The following is a 20,514-nucleotide window of genomic DNA, read 5'->3' as shown; positions in this document are numbered from 1 at the left end:
CCTATAGGGCACGTACAGTGAGCTAGCTCAGAACAAAAGAACTGTGCTTCCTACACAAACGGGGCATATCTAGTTCAAATCAGTATTGGAAACTGAGTAAAACAGGAGCTTCTCTTCAGTCCAATACACTGTACTGGCTGGGAACAGACGCGAATGCTATTTGCACTGTATATGGCCAGAATAGCACAAGTGTGCTGTTCTTAGCCTGAATGAACACTTGCTGCTAGAACTTGAATCTCAACGTGATTCAACTCCGTTTAGGAAGTTTAATTGAACCCTAGTGCGCCATGCAAGAAAAACACTCTGTTTTAGAGAAAACAGCAATCTTTCACTCTACTGTGTTTCCTATAGGGCACGTACAGTGAGCTAGCTCAGAACAAAAGAACTGTGCTTCCTACACAAACGGGGCATATCTAGTTCAACTCAGTATTGGAAACTGAGTAAAACAGGAGCTTCTCTTCAGTCCAATACACTGTACTGGCTGGGAACAGACGCGAATGCTATTTGCACTGTATATGGCCAGAATAGCACAAGTGTGCTGTTCTTAGCCTGAATGAACACTTGCTGCTGGAACTTGAGTCTCAACGTGATTCAACTCCGTTTAGGAAGTTTAATTGAACCCTAGTGCGCCATGCAAGAAAAACACTCTGTTTTAGAGAAAACAGCATTCTTTCACTCTACTGTGTTTCCATTAGGGCACGTACAGTGAGCTAGCTCAGAACAAAAGAACTGTGCTTCCTACACAAACGGGGCATATCTAGTTCAACTCAGTATTGGAAACTGAGTAAAACAGGAGCTTCTCTTCAGTCCAATACACTGTACTGGCTGGGAACAGACGCGAATGCTATTTGCACTGTATATGGCCAGAATAGCACAAGTGTGCTGTTCTTAGCCTGAATGAACACTTGCTGCTAGAACTTGAATCTCAACGTGATTCAACTCCGTTTAGGAAGTTTAATTGAACCCTAGTGCGCCATGCAAGAAAAACACTCTGTTTTAGAGAAAACAGCATTCTTTCACTCTACTGTGTTTCCTATAGGGCACGTACAGTGAGCTAGCTCAGAACAAAAGAACTGTGCTTCCTACACAAACGGGGCATATCTAGTTCAACTCAGTATTGGAAACTGAGTAAAACAGGAGCTTCTCTTCAGTCCAATACACTGTACTGGCTGGGAACAGACGCGAATGCTATTTGCACTGTATATGGCCAGAAGAGCACAAGTGTGCTGTTCTTAGCCTGAATGAACACTTGCTGCTAGAACTTGAATCTCAACGTGATTCAACTCCGTTTAGGAAGTTTAATTGAACCCTAGTGCGCCATGCAAGAAAAACACTCTGTTTTAGAGAAAACAGCATTCTTTCACTCTACTGTGTTTCCTATAGGGCACGTACAGTGAGCTAGCTCAGAACAAAAGAACTGTGCTTCCTACACAAACGGGGCATATCTAGTTCAACTCAGTATTGGAAACTGAGTAAAACAGGAGCTTCTCTTCAGTCCAATACACTGTACTGGCTGGGAACAGACGCGAATGCTATTTGCACTGTATATGGCCAGAATAGCACAAGTGTGCTGTTCTTAGCCTGAATGAACACTTGCTGCTAGAACTTGAATCTCAACGTGATTCAACTCCGTTTTGGAAGTTTAATTGAACCCCAGTGTGCCATGCAAGAAAAACACTCTGTTTTAGAGAAAACAGCATTCTTTCACTCTACTGTGTTTCCTATAGGGCACGTACAGTGAGCTAGCTCAGAACAAAAGAACTGTGCTTCCTACACAAACGGGGCATATCTAGTTCAACTCAGTATTGGAAACTGAGTAAAACAGGAGCTTCTCTTCAGTCCAATACACTGTACTGGCTGGGAACAGACGCGAATGCTATTTGCACTGTATATGGCCAGAATAGCACAAGTGTGCTGTTCTTAGCCTGAATGAACACTTGCTGCTAGAACTTGAATCTCAACGTGATTCAACTCCGTTTAGGAAGTTTAATTGAACCCTAGTGCGCCATGCAAGAAAAACACTCTGTTTTAGAGAAAACAGCATTCTTTCACTCTACTGTGTTTCCTATAGGGCACGTACAGTGAGCTAGCTCAGAACAAAAGAACTGTGCTTCCTACACAAACGGGGCATATCTAGTTCAACTCAGTATTGGAAACTGAGTAAAACAGGAGCTTCTCTTCAGTCCAATACACTGTACTGGCTGGGAACAGACGCGAATGCTATTTGCACTGTATATGGCCAGAAGAGCACAAGTGTGCTGTTCTTAGCCTGAATGAACACTTGCTGCTAGAACTTGAATCTCAACGTGATTCAACTCCGTTTAGGAAGTTTAATTGAACCCTAGTGCGCCATGCAAGAAAAACACTCTGTTTTAGAGAAAACAGCATTCTTTCACTCTACTGTGTTTCCTATAGGGCACGTACAGTGAGCTAGCTCAGAACAAAAGAACTGTGCTTCCTACACAAACGGGGCATATCTAGTTCAACTCAGTATTGGAAACTGAGTAAAACAGGAGCTTCTCTTCAGTCCAATACACTGTACTGGCTGGGAACAGACGCGAATGCTATTTGCACTGTATATGGCCAGAATAGCACAAGTGTGCTGTTCTTAGCCTGAATGAACACTTGCTGCTAGAACTTGAATCTCAACGTGATTCAACTCCGTTTAGGAAGTTTAATTGAACCCTAGTGCGCCATGCAAGAAAAACACTCTGTTTTAGAGAAAACAGCATTCTTTCACTCTACTGTGTTTCCTATAGGGCACGTACAGTGAGCTAGCTCAGAACAAAAGAACTGTGCTTCCTACACAAACGGGGCATATCTAGTTCAACTCAGTATTGGAAACTGAGTAAAACAGGAGCTTCTCTTCAGTCCAATACACTGTACTGGCTGGGAACAGACGCGAATGCTATTTGCACTGTATATGGCCAGAAGAGCACAAGTGTGCTGTTCTTAGCCTGAATGAACACTTGCTGCTAGAACTTGAATCTCAACGTGATTCAACTCCGTTTAGGAAGTTTAATTGAACCCTAGTGCGCCATGCAAGAAAAACACTCTGTTTTAGAGAAAACAGCATTCTTTCACTCTACTGTGTTTCCTATAGGGCACGTACAGTGAGCTAGCTCAGAACAAAAGAACTGTGCTTCCTACACAAACGGGGCATATCTAGTTCAACTCAGTATTGGAAACTGAGTAAAACAGGAGCTTCTCTTCAGTCCAATACACTGTACTGGCTGGGAACAGACGCGAATGCTATTTGCACTGTATATGGCCAGAATAGCACAAGTGTGCTGTTCTTAGCCTGAATGAACACTTGCTGCTAGAACTTGAATCTCAACGTGATTCAACTCCGTTTTGGAAGTTTAATTGAACCCCAGTGTGCCATGCAAGAAAAACACTCTGTTTTAGAGAAAACAGCATTCTTTCACTCTACTGTGTTTCCTATAGGGCACGTACAGTGAGCTAGCTCAGAACAAAAGAACTGTGCTTCCTACACAAACGGGGCATATCTAGTTCAACTCAGTATTGGAAACTGAGTAAAACAGGAGCTTCTCTTCAGTCCAATACACTGTACTGGCTGGGAACAGACGCGAATGCTATTTGCACTGTATATGGCCAGAATAGCACAAGTGTGCTGTTCTTAGCCTGAATGAACACTTGCTGCTAGAACTTGAATCTCAACGTGATTCAACTCCGTTTAGGAAGTTTAATTGAACCCTAGTGCGCCATGCAAGAAAAACACTCTGTTTTAGAGAAAACAGCATTCTTTCACTCTACTGTGTTTCCTATAGGGCACGTACAGTGAGCTAGCTCAGAACAAAAGAACTGTGCTTCCTACACAAACGGGGCATATCTAGTTCAACTCAGTATTGGAAACTGAGTAAAACAGGAGCTTCTCTTCAGTCCAATACACTGTACTGGCTGGGAACAGACGCGAATGCTATTTGCACTGTATATGGCCAGAATAGCACAAGTGTGCTGTTCTTAGCCTGAATGAACACTTGCTGCTAGAACTTGAATCTCAACGTGATTCAACTCCGTTTAGGAAGTTTAATTGAACCCTAGTGCGCCATGCAAGAAAAACACTCTGTTTTAGAGAAAACAGCATTCTTTCACTCTACTGTGTTTCCTATAGGGCACGTACAGTGAGCTAGCTCAGAACAAAAGAACTGTGCTTCCTACACAAACGGGGCATATCTAGTTCAAATCAGTATTGGAAACTGAGTAAAACAGGAGCTTCTCTTCAGTCCAATACACTGTACTGGCTGGGAACAGACGCGAATGCTATTTGCACTGTATATGGCCAGAATAGCACAAGTGTGCTGTTCTTAGCCTGAATGAACACTTGCTGCTAGAACTTGAATCTCAACGTGATTCAACTCCGTTTAGGAAGTTTAATTGAACCCTAGTGCGCCATGCAAGAAAAACACTCTGTTTTAGAGAAAACAGCATTCTTTCACTCTACTGTGTTTCCTATAGGGCACGTACAGTGAGCTAGCTCAGAACAAAAGAACTGTGCTTCCTACACAAACGGGGCATATCTAGTTCAACTCAGTATTGGAAACTGAGTAAAACAGGAGCTTCTCTTCAGTCCAATACACTGTACTGGCTGGGAACAGACGCGAATGCTATTTGCACTGTATATGGCCAGAATAGCACAAGTGTGCTGTTCTTAGCCTGAATGAACACTTGCTGCTAGAACTTGAATCTCAACGTGATTCAACTCCGTTTAGGAAGTTTAATTGAACCCTAGTGCGCCATGCAAGAAAAACACTCTGTTTTAGAGAAAACAGCATTCTTTCACTCTACTGTGTTTCCTATAGGGCACGTACAGTGAGCTAGCTCAGAACAAAAGAACTGTGCTTCCTACACAAACGGGGCATATCTAGTTCAACTCAGTATTGGAAACTGAGTAAAACAGGAGCTTCTCTTCAGTCCAATACACTGTACTGGCTGGGAACAGACGCGAATGCTATTTGCACTGTATATGGCCAGAATAGCACAAGTGTGCTGTTCTTAGCCTGAATGAACACTTGCTGCTAGAACTTGAATCTCAACGTGATTCAACTCCGTTTAGGAAGTTTAATTGAACCCTAGTGCGCCATGCAAGAAAAACACTCTGTTTTAGAGAAAACAGCATTCTTTCACTCTACTGTGTTTCCTATAGGGCACGTACAGTGAGCTAGCTCAGAACAAAAGAACTGTGCTTCCTACACAAACGGGGCATATCTAGTTCAACTCAGTATTGGAAACTGAGTAAAACAGGAGCTTCTCTTCAGTCCAATACACTGTACTGGCTGGGAACAGACGCGAATGCTATTTGCACTGTATATGGCCAGAAGAGCACAAGTGTGCTGTTCTTAGCCTGAATGAACACTTGCTGCTAGAACTTGAATCTCAACGTGATTCAACTCCGTTTAGGAAGTTTAATTGAACCCTAGTGCGCCATGCAAGAAAAACACTCTGTTTTAGAGAAAACAGCATTCTTTCACTCTACTGTGTTTCCTATAGGGCACGTACAGTGAGCTAGCTCAGAACAAAAGAACTGTGCTTCCTACACAAACGGGGCATATCTAATTCAACTCAGTATTGGAAACTGAGTAAAACAGGAGCTTCTCTTCAGTCCAATACACTGTACTGGCTGGGAACAGACCCGAATGCTATTTGCACTGTATATGGCCAGAATAGCACAAGTGTGCTGTTCTTAGCCTGAATGAACACTTGCTGCTAGAACTTGAATCTCAACGTGATTCAACTCCGTTTTGGAAGTTTAATTGAACCCCAGTGTGCCATGCAAGAAAAACACTCTGTTTTAGAGAAAACAGCATTCTTTCACTCTACTGTGTTTCCTATAGGGCACGTACAGTGAGCTAGCTCAGAACAAAAGAACTGTGCTTCCTACACAAACGGGGCATATCTAGTTCAACTCAGTATTGGAAACTGAGTAAAACAGGAGCTTCTCTTCAGTCCAATACACTGTACTGGCTGGGAACAGACGCGAATGCTATTTGCACTGTATATGGCCAGAATAGCACAAGTGTGCTGTTCTTAGCCTGAATGAACACTTGCTGCTAGAACATGAATCTCAACGTGATTCAACTCCGTTTAGGAAGTTTAATTGAACCCTAGTGCGCCATGCAAGAAAAACACTCTGTTTTAGAGAAAACAGCATTCTTTCACTCTACTGTGTTTCCTATAGGGCACGTACAGTGAGCTAGCTCAGAACAAAAGAACTGTGCTTCCTACACAAACGGGGCATATCTAGTTCAACTCAGTATTGGAAACTGAGTAAAACAGGAGCTTCTCTTCAGTCCAATACACTGTACTGGCTGGGAACAGACGCGAATGCTATTTGCACTGTATATGGCCAGAATAGCACAAGTGTGCTGTTCTTAGCCTGAATGAACACTTGCTGCTAGAACTTGAATCTCAACGTGATTCAACTCCGTTTAGGAAGTTTAATTGAACCCTAGTGCGCCATGCAAGAAAAACACTCTGTTTTAGAGAAAACAGCATTCTTTCACTCTACTGTGTTTCCTATAGGGCACGTACAGTGAGCTAGCTCAGAACAAAAGAACTGTGCTTCCTACACAAACGGGGCATATCTAGTTCAACTCAGTATTGGAAACTGAGTAAAACAGGAGCTTCTCTTCAGTCCAATACACTGTACTGGCTGGGAACAGACGCGAATGCTATTTGCACTGTATATGGCCAGAATAGCACAAGTGTGCTGTTCTTAGCCTGAATGAACACTTGCTGCTAGAACTTGAATCTCAACGTGATTCAACTCCGTTTAGGAAGTTTAATTGAACCCTAGTGCGCCATGCAAGAAAAACACTCTGTTTTAGAGAAAACAGCATTCTTTCACTCTACTGTGTTTCCTATAGGGCCCGTAAGTGAGCTAGCTCAGAACAAAAGAACTGTGCTTCCTACACAAACGGGGCATATCTAGTTCAACTCAGTATTGGAAACTGAGTAAAACAGGAGCTTCTCTTCAGTCCAATACACTGTACTGGCTGGGAACAGACGCGAATGCTATTTGCACTGTATATGGCCAGAAGAGCACAAGTGTGCTGTTCTTAGCCTGAATGAACACTTGCTGCTAGAACTTGAATCTCAACGTGATTCAACTCCGTTTAGGAAGTTTAATTGAACCCTAGTGCGCCATGCAAGAAAAACACTCTGTTTTAGAGAAAACAGCATTCTTTCACTCTACTGTGTTTCCTATAGGGCACGTACAGTGAGCTAGCTCAGAACAAAAGAACTGTGCTTCCTACACAAACGGGGCATATCTAATTCAACTCAGTATTGGAAACTGAGTAAAACAGGAGCTTCTCTTCAGTCCAATACACTGTACTGGCTGGGAACAGACCTGAATGCTATTTGCACTGTATATGGCCAGAATAGCACAAGTGTGCTGTTCTTAGCCTGAATGAACACTTGCTGCTAGAACTTGAATCTCAACGTGATTCAACTCCGTTTTGGAAGTTTAATTGAACCCCAGTGTGCCATGCAAGAAAAACACTCTGTTTTAGAGAAAACAGCATTCTTTCACTCTACTGTGTTTCCTATAGGGCACGTACAGTGAGCTAGCTCAGAACAAAAGAACTGTGCTTCCTACACAAACGGGGCATATCTAGTTCAACTCAGTATTGGAAACTGAGTAAAACAGGAGCTTCTCTTCAGTCCAATACACTGTACTGGCTGGGAACAGACCCGAATGCTATTTGCACTGTATATGGCCAGAATAGCACAAGTGTGCTGTTCTTAGCCTGAATGAACACTTGCTGCTAGAACTTGAATCTCAACGTGATTCAACTCCGTTTAGGAAGTTTAATTGAACCCTAGTGCGCCATGCAAGAAAAACACTCTGTTTTAGAGAAAACAGCAATCTTTCACTCTACTGTGTTTCCTATAGGGCACGTACAGTGAGCTAGCTCAGAACAAAAGAACTGTGCTTCCTACACAAACGGGGCATATCTAGTTCAACTCAGTATTGGAAACTGAGTAAAACAGGAGCTTCTCTTCAGTCCAATACACTGTACTGGCTGGGAACAGACGCGAATGCTATTTGCACTGTATATGGCCAGAATAGCACAAGTGTGCTGTTCTTAGCCTGAATGAACACTTGCTGCTAGAACTTGAATCTCAACGTGATTCAACTCCGTTTAGGAAGTTTAATTGAACCCTAGTGCGCCATGCAAGAAAAACACTCTGTTTTAGAGAAAACAGCATTCTTTCACTCTACTGTGTTTCCTATAGGGCACGTACAGTGAGCTAGCTCAGAACAAAAGAACTGTGCTTCCTACACAAACGGGGCATATCTAGTTCAAATCAGTATTGGAAACTGAGTAAAACAGGAGCTTCTCTTCAGTCCAATACACTGTACTGGCTGGGAACAGACGCGAATGCTATTTGCACTGTATATGGCCAGAATAGCACAAGTGTGCTGTTCTTAGCCTGAATGAACACTTGCTGCTAGAACTTGAATCTCAACGTGATTCAACTCCGTTTAGGAAGTTTAATTGAACCCTAGTGCACCATGCAAGAAAAACACTCTGTTTTAGAGAAAACAGCAATCTTTCACTCTACTGTGTTTCCTATAGGGCACGTACAGTGAGCTAGCTCAGAACAAAAGAACTGTGCTTCCTACACAAACGGGGCATATCTAGTTCAACTCAGTATTGGAAACTGAGTAAAACAGGAGCTTCTCTTCAGTCCAATACACTGTACTGGCTGGGAACAGACGCGAATGCTATTTGCACTGTATATGGCCAGAAGAGCACAAGTGTGCTGTTCTTAGCCTGAATGAACACTTGCTGCTAGAACTTGAATCTCAACGTGATTCAACTCCGTTTAGGAAGTTTAATTGAACCCTAGTGCGCCATGCAAGAAAAACACTCTGTTTTAGAGAAAACAGCATTCTTTCACTCTACTGTGTTTCCTATAGGGCACGTACAGTGAGCTAGCTCAGAACAAAAGAACTGTGCTTCCTACACAAACGGGGCATATCTAGTTCAACTCAGTATTGGAAACTGAGTAAAACAGGAGCTTCTCTTCAGTCCAATACACTGTACTGGCTGGGAACAGACGCGAATGCTATTTGCACTGTATATGGCCAGAATAGCACAAGTGTGCTGTTCTTAGCCTGAATGAACACTTGCTGCTAGAACTTGAATCTCAACGTGATTCAACTCCGTTTAGGAAGTTTAATTGAACCCTAGTGCGCCATGCAAGAAAAACACTCTGTTTTAGAGAAAACAGCATTCTTTCACTCTACTGTGTTTCCTATAGGGCACGTACAGTGAGCTAGCTCAGAACAAAAGAACTGTGCTTCCTACACAAACGGGGCATATCTAGTTCAAATCAGTATTGGAAACTGAGTAAAACAGGAGCTTCTCTTCAGTCCAATACACTGTACTGGCTGGGAACAGACGCGAATGCTATTTGCACTGTATATGGCCAGAATAGCACAAGTGTGCTGTTCTTAGCCTGAATGAACACTTGCTGCTAGAACTTGAATCTCAACGTGATTCAACTCCGTTTAGGAAGTTTAATTGAACCCTAGTGCGCCATGCAAGAAAAACACTCTGTTTTAGAGAAAACAGCAATCTTTCACTCTACTGTGTTTCCTATAGGGCACGTACAGTGAGCTAGCTCAGAACAAAAGAACTGTGCTTCCTACACAAACGGGGCATATGTAGTTCAACTCAGTATTGGAAACTGAGTAAAACAGGAGCTTCTCTTCAGTCCAATACACTGTACTGGCTGGGAACAGACGCGAATGCTATTTGCACTGTATATGGCCAGAATAGCACAAGTGTGCTGTTCTTAGCCTGAATGAACACTTGCTGCTAGAACTTGAATCTCAACGTGATTCAACTCCGTTTAGGAAGTTTAATTGAACCCCAGTGTGCCATGCAAGAAAAACACTCTGTTTTAGAGAAAACAGCATTCTTTCACTCTACTGTGTTTCCTATAGGGCACGTACAGTGAGCTAGCTCAGAACAAAAGAACTGTGCTTCCTGCACAAACGGGGCATATCTAGTTCAACTCAGTATTGGAAACTGAGTAAAACAGGAGCTTCTCTTCAGTCCAATACACTGTACTGGCTGGGAACAGACGCGAATGCTATTTGCACTGTATATGGCCAGAATAGCACAAGTGTGCTGTTCTTAGCCTGAATGAACACTTGCTGCTAGAACTTGAATCTCAACGTGATTCAACTCCGTTTAGGAAGTTTAATTGAACCCTAGTGCGCCATGCAAGAAAAACACTCTGTTTTAGAGAAAACAGCATTCTTTCACTCTACTGTGTTTCCTATAGGGCACGTACAGTGAGCTAGCTCAGAACAAAAGAACTGTGCTTCCTACACAAACGGGGCATATCTAGTTCAACTCAGTATTGGAAACTGAGTAAAACAGGAGCTTCTCTTCAGTCCAATACACTGTACTGGCTGGGAACAGACGCGAATGCTATTTGCACTGTATATGGCCAGAATAGCACAAGTGTGCTGTTCTTAGCCTGAATGAACACTTGCTGCTAGAACTTGAATCTCAACGTGATTCAACTCCGTTTAGGAAGTTTAATTGAACCCTAGTGCGCCATGCAAGAAAAACACTCTGTTTTAGAGAAAACAGCATTCTTTCACTCTACTGTGTTTCCTATAGGGCACGTACAGTGAGCTAGCTCAGAACAAAAGAACTGTGCTTCCTACACAAACGGGGCATATCTAGTTCAACTCAGTATTGGAAACTGAGTAAAACAGGAGCTTCTCTTCAGTCCAATACACTGTACTGGCTGGGAACAGACGCGAATGCTATTTGCACTGTATATGGCCAGAATAGCACAAGTGTGCTGTTCTTAGCCTGAATGAACACTTGCTGCTAGAACTTGAATCTCAACGTGATTCAACTCCGTTTAGGAAGTTTAATTGAACCCTAGTGCGCCATGCAAGAAAAACACTCTGTTTTAGAGAAAACAGCATTCTTTCACTCTACTGTGTTTCCTATAGGGCACGTACAGAGAGCTAGCTCAGAACAAAAGAACTGTGCTTCCTACACAAACGGGGCATATCTAGTTCAACTCAGTATTGGAAACTGAGTAAAACAGGAGCTTCTCTTCAGTCCAATACACTGTACTGGCTGGGAACAGACGCGAATGCTATTTGCACTGTATATGGCCAGAATAGCACAAGTGTGCTGTTCTTAGCCTGAATGAACACTTGCTGCTAGAACTTGAATCTCAACGTGATTCAACTCCGTTTAGGAAGTTTAATTGAACCCTAGTGCGCCATGCAAGAAAAACACTCTGTTTTAGAGAAAACAGCAATCTTTCACTCTACTGTGTTTCCTATAGGGCACGTACAGTGAGCTAGCTCAGAACAAAAGAACTGTGCTTCCTACACAAACGGGGCATATCTAGTTCAACTCAGTATTGGAAACTGAGTAAAACAGGAGCTTCTCTTCAGTCCAATACACTGTACTGGCTGGGAACAGACGCGAATGCTATTTGCACTGTATATGGCCAGAATAGCACAAGTGTGCTGTTCTTAGCCTGAATGAACACTTGCTGCTAGAACTTGAATCTCAACGTGATTCAACTCCGTTTAGGAAGTTTAATTGAACCCTAGTGCGCCATGCAAGAAAAACACTCTGTTTTAGAGAAAACAGCATTCTTTCACTCTACTGTGTTTCCTATAGGGCACGTACAGTGAGCTAGCTCAGAACAAAAGAACTGTGCTTCCTACACAAACGGGGCATATCTAGTTCAACTCAGTATTGGAAACTGAGTAAAACAGGAGCTTCTCTTCAGTCCAATACACTGTACTGGCTGGGAACAGACGCGAATGCTATTTGCACTGTATATGGCCAGAATAGCACAAGTGTGCTGTTCTTAGCCTGAATGAACACTTGCTGCTAGAACTTGAATCTCAACGTGATTCAACTCCGTTTAGGAAGTTTAATTGAACCCCAGTGCGCCATGCAAGAAAAACACTCTGTTTTAGAGAAAACAGCATTCTTTCACTCTACTGTGTTTCCTATAGGGCACGTACAGTGAGCTAGCTCAGAACAAAAGAACTGTGCTTCCTACACAAACGGGGCATATCTAGTTCAACTCAGTATTGGAAACTGAGTAAAACAGGAGCTTCTCTTCAGTCCAATACACTGTACTGGCTGGGAACAGACGCGAATGCTATTTGCACTGTATATGGCCAGAATAGCACAAGTGTGCTGTTCTTAGCCTGAATGAACACTTGCTGCTAGAACTTGAATCTCAACGTGATTCAACTCCGTTTAGGAAGTTTAATTGAACCCCAGTGTGCCATGCAAGAAAAACACTCTGTTTTAGAGAAAACAGCATTCTTTCACTCTACTGTGTTTCCTATAGGGCACGTACAGTGAGCTAGCTCAGAACAAAAGAACTGTGCTTCCTACACAAACGGGGCATATCTAGTTCAACTCAGTATTGGAAACTGAGTAAAACAGGAGCTTCTCTTCAGTCCAATACACTGTACTGGCTGGGAACAGACGCGAATGCTATTTGCACTGTATATGGCCAGAATAGCACAAGTGTGCTGTTCTTAGCCTGAATGAACACTTGCTGCTAGAACTTGAATCTCAACGTGATTCAACTCCGTTTAGGAAGTTTAATTGAACCCTAGTGCGCCATGCAAGAAAAACACTCTGTTTTAGAGAAAACAGCATTCTTTCACTCTACTGTGTTTCCTATAGGGCACGTACAGAGAGCTAGCTCAGAACAAAAGAACTGTGCTTCCTACACAAACGGGGCATATCTAGTTCAACTCAGTATTGGAAACTGAGTAAAACAGGAGCTTCTCTTCAGTCCAATACACTGTACTGGCTGGGAACAGACGCGAATGCTATTTGCACTGTATATGGCCAGAATAGCACAAGTGTGCTGTTCTTAGCCTGAATGAACACTTGCTGCTAGAACTTGAATCTCAACGTGATTCAACTCCGTTTAGGAAGTTTAATTGAACCCTAGTGCGCCATGCAAGAAAAACACTCTGTTTTAGAGAAAACAGCAATCTTTCACTCTACTGTGTTTCCTATAGGGCACGTACAGTGAGCTAGCTCAGAACAAAAGAACTGTGCTTCCTACACAAACGGGGCATATCTAGTTCAACTCAGTATTGGAAACTGAGTAAAACAGGAGCTTCTCTTCAGTCCAATACACTGTACTGGCTGGGAACAGACGCGAATGCTATTTGCACTGTATATGGCCAGAATAGCACAAGTGTGCTGTTCTTAGCCTGAATGAACACTTGCTGCTAGAACTTGAATCTCAACGTGATTCAACTCCGTTTAGGAAGTTTAATTGAACCCTAGTGCGCCATGCAAGAAAAACACTCTGTTTTAGAGAAAACAGCATTCTTTCACTCTACTGTGTTTCCTATAGGGCACGTACAGTGAGCTAGCTCAGAACAAAAGAACTGTGCTTCCTACACAAACGGGGCATATCTAGTTCAACTCAGTATTGGAAACTGAGTAAAACAGGAGCTTCTCTTCAGTCCAATACACTGTACTGGCTGGGAACAGACGCGAATGCTATTTGCACTGTATATGGCCAGAATAGCACAAGTGTGCTGTTCTTAGCCTGAATGAACACTTGCTGCTAGAACTTGAATCTCAACGTGATTCAACTCCGTTTAGGAAGTTTAATTGAACCCTAGTGCGCCATGCAAGAAAAACACTCTGTTTTAGAGAAAACAGCATTCTTTCACTCTACTGTGTTTCCTATAGGGCACGTACAGTGAGCTAGCTCAGAACAAAAGAACTGTGCTTCCTACACAAACGGGGCATATCTAGTTCAACTCAGTATTGGAAACTGAGTAAAACAGGAGCTTCTCTTCAGTCCAATACACTGTACTGGCTGGGAACAGACGCGAATGCTATTTGCACTGTATATGGCCAGAATAGCACAAGTGTTCTGTTCTTAGCCTGAATGAACACTTGCTGCTAGAACTTGAATCTCAACGTGATTCAACTCCGTTTAGGAAGTTTAATTGAACCCCAGTGCGCCATGCAAGAAAAACACTCTCTTTTAGAGAAAACAGCATTCTTTCACTCTACTGTGTTTCCTATAGGGCACGTACAGTGAGCTAGCTCAGAACAAAAGAACTGTGCTTCCTACACAAACGGGGCATATCTAGTTCAACTCAGTATTGGAAACTGAGTAAAACAGGAGCTTCTCTTCAGTCCAATACACTGTACTGGCTGGGAACAGACGCGAATGCTATTTGCACTGTATATGGCCAGAATAGCACAAGTGTGCTGTTCTTAGCCTGAATGAACACTTGCTGCTAGAACTTGAATCTCAACGTGATTCAACTCCGTTTAGGAAGTTTAATTGAACCCCAGTGCGCCATGCAAGAAAAACACTCTGTTTTAGAGAAAACAGCATTCTTTCACTCTACTGTGTTTCCTATAGGGCACGTACAGTGAGCTAGCTCAGAACAAAAGAACTGTGCTTCCTACACAAACGGGGCATATCTAGTTCAACTCAGTATTGGAAACTGAGTAAAACAGGAGCTTCTCTTCAGTCCAATACACTGTACTGGCTGGGAACAGACGCGAATGCTATTTGCACTGTATATGGCCAGAATAGCACAAGTGTGCTGTTCTTAGCCTGAATGAACACTTGCTGCTAGAACTTGAATCTCAACGTGATTCAACTCCGTTTAGGAAGTTTAATTGAACCCCAGTGTGCCATGCAAGAAAAACACTCTGTTTTAGAGAAAACAGCATTCTTTCACTCTACTGTGTTTCCTATAGGGCACGTACAGTGAGCTAGCTCAGAACAAAAGAACTGTGCTTCCTACACAAACGGGGCATATCTAGTTCAACTCAGTATTGGAAACTGAGTAAAACAGGAGCTTCTCTTCAGTCCAATACACTGTACTGGCTGGGAACAGACGCGAATGCTATTTGCACTGTATATGGCCAGAATAGCACAAGTGTGCTGTTCTTAGCCTGAATGAACACTTGCTGCTAGAACTTGAATCTCAACGTGATTCAACTCCGTTTAGGAAGTTTAATTGAACCCTAGTGCGCCATGCAAGAAAAACACTCTGTTTTAGAGAAAACAGCATTCTTTCACTCTACTGTGTTTCCTATAGGGCACGTATAGTGAGCTAGCTCAGAACAAAAGAACTGTGCTTCCTACACAAACGGGGCATATCTAGTTCAACTCAGTATTGGAAACTGAGTAAAACAGGAGCTTCTCTTCAGTCCAATACACTGTACTGGCTGGGAACAGACGCGAATGCTATTTGCACTGTATATGGCCAGAATAGCACAAGTGTGCTGTTCTTAGCCTGAATGAACACTTGCTGCTAGAACTTGAATCTCAACGTGATTCAACTCCGTTTAGGAAGTTTAATTGAACCCCAGTGTGCCATGCAAGAAAAACACTCTGTTTTAGAGAAAACAGCATTCTTTCACTCTACTGTGTTTCCTATAGGGCACGTACAGTGAGCTAGCTCAGAACAAAAGAACTGTGCTTCCTACACAAACGGGGCATATCTAGTTCAACTCAGTATTGGAAACTGAGTAAAACAGGAGCTTCTCTTCAGTCCAATACACTGTACTGGCTGGGAACAGACGCGAATGCTATTTGCCCTGTATATGGCCAGAATAGCACAAGTGTGCTGTTCTTAGCCTGAATGAACACTTGCTGCTAGAACTTGAATCTCAACGTGATTCAACTCCGTTTAGGAAGTTTAATTGAACCCTAGTGCGCCATGCAAGAAAAACACTCTGTTTTAGAGAAAACAGCATTCTTTCACTCTACTGTGTTTCCTATAAGGCACTTACAGTGAGCTAGCTCAGAACAAATGAACTGTGCTTCCTACACAAACGGGGCATATCTAGTTCAACTCAGTATTGGAAACTGAGTAAAACAGGAGCTTCTCTTCAGTCCAATACACTGTACTGGCTGGGAACAGACGCGAATGCTATTTGCACTGTATATGGCCAGAATAGCACAAGTGTGCTGTTCTTAGCCTGAATGAACACTTGCTGCTAGAACTTGAATCTCAACGTGATTCAACTCCGTTTAGGAAGTTTAATTGAACCCTAGTGCGCCATGCAAGAAAAACACTCTGTTTTAGAGAAAACAGCATTCTTTCACTCTACTGTGTTTCCTATAGGGCACGTACAGTGAGCTAGCTCAGAACAAAAGAACTGTGCTTCCTACACAAACAGGGCATATCTAGTTCAACTCAGTATTGGAAAATGAGTAAAACAGGAGCTTCTCTTCAGTCCAATACACTGTACTGGCTGGGAACAGACGCGAATGCTATTTGCACTGTATATGGCCAGAATAGCACAAGTGTGCTGTTCTTAGCCTGAATGAACACTTGCTGCTAGAACTTGAATCTCAACGTGATTCAACTCCGTTTTGGAAGTTTAATTGAACCCCAGTGTGCCATGCAAGAAAAACACTCCGTTTTAGAGAAAACAGCATTCTTTCACTCTACTGTGTTTCCTATAGGGCACGTACAGTGAGCTAGCTCAGAACAAAAGAACTGTGCTTCCTACACAAACGGGGCATATCTAGTTCAACTCAGTATTGGAAACTGAGTAAAACAGGAGCTTCTCTTCAGTCCAATACACTGTACTGGCTGGGAACAGACGCGAATGCTATTTGCACTGTATATGGCCAGAATAGCACAAGTGTGCTGTTCTTAGCCTGAATGAACACTTGCTGCTAGAACTTGAATCTCAACGTGATTCAACTCCGTTTAGGAAGTTTAATTGAACCCTAGTGCGCCATGCAAGAAAAACACTCTGTTTTAGAGAAAACAGCATTCTTTCACTCTACTGTGTTTCCTATAGGGCACGTACAGTGAGCTAGCTCAGAACAAAAGAACTGTGCTTCCTACACAAACGGGGCATATCTAGTTCAAATCAGTATTGGAAACTGAGTAAAACAGGAGCTTCTCTTCAGTCCAATACACTGTACTGGCTGGGAACAGACGCGAATGCTATTTGCACTGTATATGGCCAGAATAGCACAAGTGTGCTGTTCTTAGCCTGAATGAACACTTGCTGCTAGAACTTGAATCTCAACGTGATTCAACTCCGTTTAGGAAGTTTAATTGAACCCTAGTGCGCCATGCAAGAAAAACACTCTGTTTTAGAGAAAACAGCAATCTTTCACTCTACTGTGTTTCCTATAGGGCACGTACAGTGAGCTAGCTCAGAACAAAAGAACTGTGCTTCCTACACAAACGGGGCATATCTAGTTCAACTCAGTATTGGAAACTGAGTAAAACAGGAGCTTCTCTTCAGTCCAATACACTGTACTGGCTGGGAACAGACGCGAATGCTATTTGCACTGTATATGGCCAGAATAGCACAAGTGTGCTGTTCTTAGCCTGAATGAACACTTGCTGCTGGAACTTGAGTCTCAACGTGATTCAACTCCGTTTAGGAAGTTTAATTGAACCCTAGTGCGCCATGCAAGAAAAACACTCTGTTTTAGAGAAAACAGCATTCTTTCACTCTACTGTGTTTCCATTAGGGCACGTACAGTGAGCTAGCTCAGAACAAAAGAACTGTGCTTCCTACACAAACGGGGCATATCTAGTTCAACTCAGTATTGGAAACTGAGTAAAACAGGAGCTTCTCTTCAGTCCAATACACTGTACTGGCTGGGAACAGACGCGAATGCTATTTGCACTGTATATGGCCAGAATAGCACAAGTGTGCTGTTCTTAGCCTGAATGAACACTTGCTGCTAGAACTTGAATCTCAACGTGATTCAACTCCGTTTAGGAAGTTTAATTGAACCCTAGTGCGCCATGCAAGAAAAACACTCTGTTTTAGAGAAAACAGCATTCTTTCACTCTACTGTGTTTCCTATAGGGCACGTACAGTGAGCTAGCTCAGAACAAAAGAACTGTGCTTCCTACACAAACGGGGCATATCTAGTTCAACTCAGTATTGGAAACTGAGTAAAACAGGAGCTTCTCTTCAGTCCAATACACTGTACTGGCTGGGAACAGACGCGAATGCTATTTGCACTGTATATGGCCAGAAGAGCACAAGTGTGCTGTTCTTAGCTTGAATGAACACTTGCTGCTAGAACTTGAATCTCAACGTGATTCAACTCCGTTTAGGAAGTTTAATTGAACCCTAGTGCGCCATGCAAGAAAAACACTCTGTTTTAGAGAAAACAGCATTCTTTCACTCTACTGTGTTTCCTATAGGGCACGTACAGTGAGCTAGCTCAGAACAAAAGAACTGTGCTTCCTACACAAACGGGGCATATCTAGTTCAACTCAGTATTGGAAACTGAGTAAAACAGGAGCTTCTCTTCAGTCCAATACACTGTACTGGCTGGGAACAGACGCGAATGCTATTTGCACTGTATATGGCCAGAATAGCACAAGTGTGCTGTTCTTAGCCTGAATGAACACTTGCTGCTAGAACTTGAATCTCAACGTGATTCAACTCCGTTTTGGAAGTTTAATTGAACCCCAGTGTGCCATGCAAGAAAAACACTCTGTTTTAGAGAAAACAGCATTCTTTCACTCTACTGTGTTTCCTATAGGGCACGTACAGTGAGCTAGCTCAGAACAAAAGAACTGTGCTTCCTACACAAACGGGGCATATCTAGTTCAACTCAGTATTGGAAACTGAGTAAAACAGGAGCTTCTCTTCAGTCCAATACACTGTACTGGCTGGGAACAGACGCGAATGCTATTTGCACTGTATATGGCCAGAATAGCACAAGTGTGCTGTTCTTAGCCTGAATGAACACTTGCTGCTAGAACTTGAATCTCAACGTGATTCAACTCCGTTTAGGAAGTTTAATTGAACCCTAGTGCGCCATGCAAGAAAAACACTCTGTTTTAGAGAAAACAGCATTCTTTCACTCTACTGTGTTTCCTATAGGGCACGTACAGTGAGCTAGCTCAGAACAAAAGAACTGTGCTTCCTACACAAACGGGGCATATCTAGTTCAACTCAGTATTGGAAACTGAGTAAAACAGGAGCTTCTCTTCAGTCCAATACACTGTACTGGCTGGGAACAGACGCGAATGCTATTTGCACTGTATATGGCCAGAAGAGCACAAGTGTGCTGTTCTTAGCCTGAATGAACACTTGCTGCTAGAACTTGAATCTCAACGTGATTCAACTCCGTTTAGGAAGTTTAATTGAACCCTAGTGCGCCATGCAAGAAAAACACTCTGTTTTAGAGAAAACAGCATTCTTTCACTCTACTGTGTTTCCTATAGGGCACGTACAGTGAGCTAGCTCAGAACAAAAGAACTGTGCTTCCTACACAAACGGGGCATATCTAGTTCAACTCAGTATTGGAAACTGAGTAAAACAGGAGCTTCTCTTCAGTCCAATACACTGTACTGGCTGGGAACAGACGCGAATGCTATTTGCACTGTATATGGCCAGAATAGCACAAGTGTGCTGTTCTTAGCCTGAATGAACACTTGCTGCTAGAACTTGAATCTCAACGTGATTCAACTCCGTTTAGGAAGTTTAATTGAACCCTAGTGCGCCATGCAAGAAAAACACTCTGTTTTAGAGAAAACAGCATTCTTTCACTCTACTGTGTTTCCTATAGGGCACGTACAGTGAGCTAGCTCAGAACAAAAGAACTGTGCTTCCTACACAAACGGGGCATATCTAGTTCAACTCAGTATTGGAAACTGAGTAAAACAGGAGCTTCTCTTCAGTCCAATACACTGTACTGGCTGGGAACAGACGCGAATGCTATTTGCACTGTATATGGCCAGAAGAGCACAAGTGTGCTGTTCTTAGCCTGAATGAACACTTGCTGCTAGAACTTGAATCTCAACGTGATTCAACTCCGTTTAGGAAGTTTAATTGAACCCTAGTGCGCCATGCAAGAAAAACACTCTGTTTTAGAGAAAACAGCATTCTTTCACTCTACTGTGTTTCCTATAGGGCACGTACAGTGAGCTAGCTCAGAACAAAAGAACTGTGCTTCCTACACAAACGGGGCATATCTAGTTCAACTCAGTATTGGAAACTGAGTAAAACAGGAGCTTCTCTTCAGTCCAATACACTGTACTGGCTGGGAACAGACGCGAATGCTATTTGCACTGTATATGGCCAGAATAGCACAAGTGTGCTGTTCTTAGCCTGAATGAACACTTGCTGCTAGAACTTGAATCTCAACGTGATTCAACTCCGTTTTGGAAGTTTAATTGAACCCCAGTGTGCCATGCAAGAAAAACACTCTGTTTTAGAGAAAACAGCATTCTTTCACTCTACTGTGTTTCCTATAGGGCACGTACAGTGAGCTAGCTCAGAACAAAAGAACTGTGCTTCCTACACAAACGGGGCATATCTAGTTCAACTCAGTATTGGAAACTGAGTAAAACAGGAGCTTCTCTTCAGTCCAATACACTGTACTGGCTGGGAACAGACGCGAATGCTATTTGCACTGTATATGGCCAGAATAGCACAAGTGTGCTGTTCTTAGCCTGAATGAACACTT

The sequence above is a fragment of the Peromyscus maniculatus genome, chromosome 6 (genome assembly GCF_049852395.1).
Source record: "Peromyscus maniculatus bairdii isolate BWxNUB_F1_BW_parent chromosome 6, HU_Pman_BW_mat_3.1, whole genome shotgun sequence".
NCBI classification, from domain to species: Eukaryota; Metazoa; Chordata; class Mammalia; order Rodentia; family Cricetidae; genus Peromyscus; species Peromyscus maniculatus.
This window is presented reverse-complemented; position numbering follows the sequence as displayed.